Source organism: Zonotrichia leucophrys, chromosome 9 (genome assembly GCF_028769735.1).
Source record: "Zonotrichia leucophrys gambelii isolate GWCS_2022_RI chromosome 9, RI_Zleu_2.0, whole genome shotgun sequence".
In the NCBI taxonomy this organism is placed as follows: Eukaryota; Metazoa; Chordata; class Aves; order Passeriformes; family Passerellidae; genus Zonotrichia; species Zonotrichia leucophrys.
Genome location: NC_088179.1, coordinates 13340230 through 13346229, shown reverse-complemented (window position 1 = coordinate 13346229; position 6000 = coordinate 13340230).

Here is a 6000-nt window from a genome sequence, read left to right as displayed (position 1 = left end):
TAGGGACCACAGCTGATGGAAGCAACCAGGCTGCCCTGCAGTGATGAGGCCATTGACAAATCACTGTTCTGTGCTAGACACAGCACCCAGAGAAAAATAAAGTAAAGGTTGGAAAATATCTCTGGAGGTCTCTGGTCCAGCCTTCTGTTCCCATCAAGACTGTTGCAAACACTGGATCAAGACATTTGAGTTTTGGAGATCTCCAAGAACAGAAACATTGCCCAGGACCCTCTCCCCCAGTGACCCCTCCAGTGATCTGGCCCAAGCCCACAGGGCTTCAGAGTGAAGGGGATGAAGGATCAGATGTTCCAGGTGTAGTTGGTGTACACAGACATGTCAGAGGAAGAAATGCATGTTCCATCACTGCTTGAAGAGACCAAACAGCACCTCATGGCTAAAATGTAATACCTAACAAAAGTCACTTGAACAGCATTAGCAGTTTTTCTACAGTGAGAAAGAGCAGACACTGACAACCTTACTGCAAACTGGAGGAACCAACTGTTGCTGCAGATCTCAAGCATAAGCAAAAGGCCCACCTCCAGCATGAGCAGAGGGGTATTTGTACCTCCCTGCATCAGCCTAAACACCTGCAACCACCTAAAACAGCCTCACCAGAAGCATCTGGGTGCATGAAGTCATTGGATAGCCAATTACAAAAGCCAGTTCAGGTGTGCTTGCCATGGGACTGGGCTGGGTGCCAGGAGAGTTGTCAACCTTATGCAGCTGTCCTTCCAGGGTGGCAGCTGATATGCACCTGTGAGGAGCCCCTGTACCAGCTGAATCAGCCTTCCATAAGCCTTTTTGTGCTGCTCATACCTACAGTCACCTGTCATTGCATCTTCCCAGGGTGTGGGTGCAGGCCAGGGGGTGGGGAGCAGCTCCCTGTGCTCTGGGATGTTGTCCTTCCTGTGGCCATCTTCCTGTTTCCTTCCCCCTTCTTGTGACTGAGTCAGCCCCAGTGCAATCCCAGAGTGATGACAGCACACCAGGCACACGAGCTCTCACACAGGGCCCACATCCCTGAGGAAATGTCCCAGGGCTGGGATGGCTGGGGACACCTTTTGGGGTGTGGGGCAGCAAGCTGGGAGACAAGTGATGCTGGACACACAGCTCGGGGGCTCCCACACAAATTGGTCCCTACTCTGTGGATGTGCAGCCCTTGGGTTGCAGCAAGCTCTGCCTCTGCACGTGGCTCTGCTCAGGAAGTGGAAAGAGGCATTAGGGATGCAGAGCAACCCATGCGTTTGTTGGGGTGAGGGGGGCCAGGCAGGGCAGGTGTGAGGGGCTGCAGCAGAGTCACAGCCCAGGGGTGCTTCCCTTTAGCCAAGCTGGAGACCTCATCATTCCCAGACACCTAAAATAGCTGCCACTCAGCTCTTGGGTGATCCACAGGCAGAACTATGTCCCAGCCATGCAGTGACCTCCTTCAAAGAGTGTACAATTAAAAAGCAAGTTTGTAATTTGATAATTTGTAGAGAGGAAATTAATTGCTAGCTGTATCTTGCCTGCCTGCTGTGATGACTGGGGCACCTGCTGGCTCGGGAGCCCTTGGGAAGGGTAATTACTGGGGAGGGATCCTCAGGATTGCAGCACAGGAATGGGGGATGCTGCTCACCTGACAGCCTCAGCCTTGGCCATGCACACCTGTGCATCCAGCAGTGTTACAGATATTCGGGGTACAGCATCTATTCCCTGCAGCAGGGGCAGGACCCTTCCTCAATACCAAATGTGGGAGAGTCCCCTGCTCTGCTACAGCCCCTGTGGGCAATCACCAACCTGCTCCAGCTGTGCTTCTTTTGGGGAAAGAGGGAGTTGAACACACCTTCAAAAGCAGGGGTTTTTGTATTTTCTCATTACTGTTGGAACCAAACACATTTTATGTGTAAGAGCCATCAGCAGAGCCAATGTGCTGCAGGGAGGGGTGCACGGAGGGACCCCATCCCTGCAGAGCACAGCAGTGAGGAGCCACTCACCTCATGGGGCTGCTCCTTTGGAGCATCCTCTTGCAGGGTGCTCACATTTCCACTCCAGGAAAGCCCCATCCCTGTGCTTTGGGTGTTGGTTCCTGTGCTGTAAATCATGCGTGGGGGTAGCACAAAAGGCTTATCTGCCCCTCCTGGGATGAAAGGCAGCCACTGCACCCACCCTGCAGGGACCTGCCCAGCCACCCACCTCCACCCTGCCTTGGTGCAATGGCTGGAGAGCCCAAGGAGAGCAGCACCTGCTGATCCATGCTCACACAGAGCAGGACAGCACCACAGCCCACTGCAGCAGCCAGAGGGGTGGAAATATGGAAATCATTGCCCAGAACAATGTGTGCAAATAGACATCCCAGAGCAGAGGCCAAGAACTGCCCCAGCACGTGTCAGCCTATCCCCCAAAACTGTGGCCAGAACAAGATACAGCTCTGCACATCTCAGGGTAAAGGCAATTGCAAAAATAAAGATCAGAATAAAAGGCATAAGTGTGATAAGCTGCGTGAGCAACACGGGACTGTTGAAGGAAGCGGTGAGCACAAGGAGAAATCTCTGCCCGGACCAGAAAGGCAGAGGGTGACAAATCATGTAGGCAGCAACCCAGAAAAGGAGAGGTATTTGATAAATATTTCTGTTAAGCGTTTGGGAGGCAAAAGCCAAACAATACAGCATACTATAAAATGAAATATAATCACAATAAAACACTTTCCATCCTACGAGGGCTTCAGGAAGATGTTAAACAATAGCTACCGGGGTAAGATGTTTAAATCGGCAGGGCTGACACATCGCTGAGCACATACAGGAGCTGGGAATGGAGCACCTAATTAGCTCCTGCGGGTCCCTGGGACTTCCCCCGGGGTCCCAGCGCTGGCACACTGCCCGTACCTCCATGGAGTAAACAGGATGTCCCAGACCGCTCCAGCTGACATCAGTCCTGTGCCGAGGGCCGGAATGGCCCTGACCGGATTTGGTTGATAAAGGTTTGAAACGGGGAATTATCATTAGTGTCAATTAGCACCATTTTATGAAAAAGAGATCTTGGCATATCTCTGTTCTTGCGATTGTCCCTATCAGTCAGGCTGGTGACGGCGCTGATGTAAGGCTTGCGTAAGGCTTTTGGCAGCTCCAGCTGCCGGGAGCGAACGCGGAGTTTCTGCGCTGGGGCTCTGCGGAGCGCCCCAGCCCTGCTGCAAGCACCGCCCCGCCCTCAGCCAGGTGTTTCCGGGGGCCTCCGGTGGGGATTCATTCTCAGCCCTCCAGCATGTAACACCTCCTCGGTTTTCCAGCCAAGGCAGGAGCTGCCCAGGCTCTGGTGAGGCCATCCTGGAGCAGGTACCAGGAGCGGGGTGCACTGACAGCACCAGGGCAAAGGGGCTGTGCCCTGGGTGCCTGGGGGACAATCCCCCCTATAAAAGGGTGCCTCTGGTAGGGAAGGGACTGATCAGAGCTGTCCAGGAGGGATCTGCAGCCTTCTTGGGAGCCAAGCCCAGTGTGGGGGCAGCATCTCAGGGGGCAGGGAAACTGGAAAAAGCCCCAAGAGGAAGCCAAGGACCAATGAAGGGATCAGCAGACTTTTAATGGAGAGAAATTCTTGGGACACCGTCAATGCAGGCCAGAAAAAGAGGTTAAAGGGCTAACTTGATCCCAGCTTATTAAAGCTCTTTTTGATGTGATTAAATGTTTGGCAGAGCCTCTGTTTGGCAGACAATGATGGGAGAAGGCTGTGGTTAGAAGAAATAAGGCATGGATTCAGTGTGTGAGCACCTTCTGAAACACCCTGACAAAGCCTGGGTGAGTTCCCCATCCCTGGCAATGCTGTGACCAAGGTGTGGGTAGGCTCAGCGTGACACAGCCCTGCAGCTTCACTATGGACAAAATCTGTGCTGACAGAGCAGCCCCCTGCCATGGGCCTTGTCCTTGTGCCAGCCCTGCTTGGTGGGATGCACCAGGGCTGCAGGCAGAGGGGGAAGCTGTTGATGTCAATAGTTTCATAACTATTGACATAACAACAGTGTCAGGGAGGGATCTGGATTTACAGCTGGCCTCTCCCTGCCTGGCTAAGCCCTGTCCTTCATCATTTACCTGGAGCAACAAATCATGCTCTCTATGGGCTTGTCACTTACTGGGTTTTGATGGACACCTCTCCTAGGCAATTCCAGTGAAGGTGACTGGTTGCTCCATTTTAGAAGACAGTTTGCTGCTGACAAGAAGCAGTGAAGAAAGCTTGGCTGATTAATATACTGTCTTTTTTGACATGCACGCTAGAAATAGAGGAGTGGATAAAAAGGTGATGATAAGCAGTGTGATAACAGACCCATGAGGGAAATGAACATATACTTCAAACTAGAGGCAGCAGAGCACAGCCCAAGTGACAATTAAAGATGGACTCTGCAATCTGTCCTTGTGTGGAGGCCACTGGCTTCCCTGTAATTTGGAGTGTAATTGGAGTAATTACTCAGAGCTCACCCTAAGGAGCATGGTGGAACATCATTTTGGTTTGTTTCTCTCGCTGGTGATATGACAGCTCCTTGTAAATCACTCTGAAGTACCTGGGTGTGATGCTGAAGGAACTGGAATAGGCTGTGCTGGCCCCTGTGTCCAGCTTGTGAGAACAGAGCAAGAGTCCTTCAGCAGCAGAGGCAGTGCTCAGAAATTAATTGCTGGACAATTACTTAATTCATACTCCTCCTCAGTTCTCCCAGTAAGCACTGCTTGGCAGGCTGGGCTGCCTGTAATCCCTTCTCCACATTCAGAGCTGCATCTAATCCCTTCCAGCAGGCAGCTGCCTTTCCTGTTTTCCCCCATGCCAGCCTCAGCACAGCCCTCTGCCAGGGGCTGCCTCTGCCCTGGTGGTTCAGTGCAGCTGCAAACCCTCAGTGGTGCAGCAATGGCCACTCACTTCAGTGAAGGTGTCACAAGCATGCCATGGTTTGGTTATCATGGCAATCCCAGGCCATGGGCTGCTGCTGGCACTGACCAGTCCCAGACAAGCTCCATGGCTGCAGTGAGTCTGCAGCATCCCCTGCATCCCTATCCCACCAAGACAGGGCACTGGAGCTGGCAAATCTTCCCAGCATCCCCCCAGTGAGCCAGCTGGGGCTGAGGCACCTCCCAGCTGTGAGCCACAGGCTGACAGGCAAAGCAAGGAGGGGGAAGCCACACACCCACCAGGGAATACAGGACTTTTCTTTGCCACCTTGGGAATATCAGCTGAGTAATGGGTTTTGCAGAGGACACTGGGCAGTGTGTGCCTACAAGGTGCCAACAACATGAAGCCATTGGGACCGCAAAGCAGGGCCAGATGGAGCTGTCCTGTCTCAGCATGTCCATCTCCAGCAAAGCCTAGAGCAGCACTGACAGGCATGAAGGTGTGGGGGAGCAGGAGGGTGCTGTGAGTATTTTGAAAGTCAAAGGGCAGAAGGCTTTGTGCTTCATGAGCAACAGGGAATAGACTGGCCCACAGCCCAGTTTCTGTGGCTCCTCTTTCCAATGGAGGAGCTCTGGAAATCAGACTGTGGCATTAGGCAAGACTGGCCATGGCTGTTTATTGCTTCTCAGAAGCCATGTGGCAATCCTGCTCCCCAGAGTGTGACCTGTGAGAAGCAGGTGGGCTGCAGACCATGGGGCCTCCTTCCCTAGGGCCACTGCTCTCAGGGAGCTCGGGACATCACACCCAGCAGGCAGAGAGCCCACTCTGCAAGGTGCCCCTTGGCTGGAACTCCTGGTGCTTCCCAGCACCGGATCAAGAGCACAGTCATTTTTCCTGGCTGTGGCAGGGCTCTGCCAGGAGGTGTTGATTAGCTTGGCAGGTTGCTAATTGCCAGGAAGGGCCCAGCACAGAGGTCAGGGTGGCTGCTCTCTGGGAAGAGGGAGGTCAGGACACCTTGGTTAAGTGTGTGGATGCTTGGGGAGAAGGGGTTGCACCACTGCCAGGGCTGGAAAAGCTCTGCTGCTGAAGCATGGCTCTCTTTTAAACTCCACTGGCTTTGAAAAAACACAGCCAAATGTCCATCTGTGTCTCACT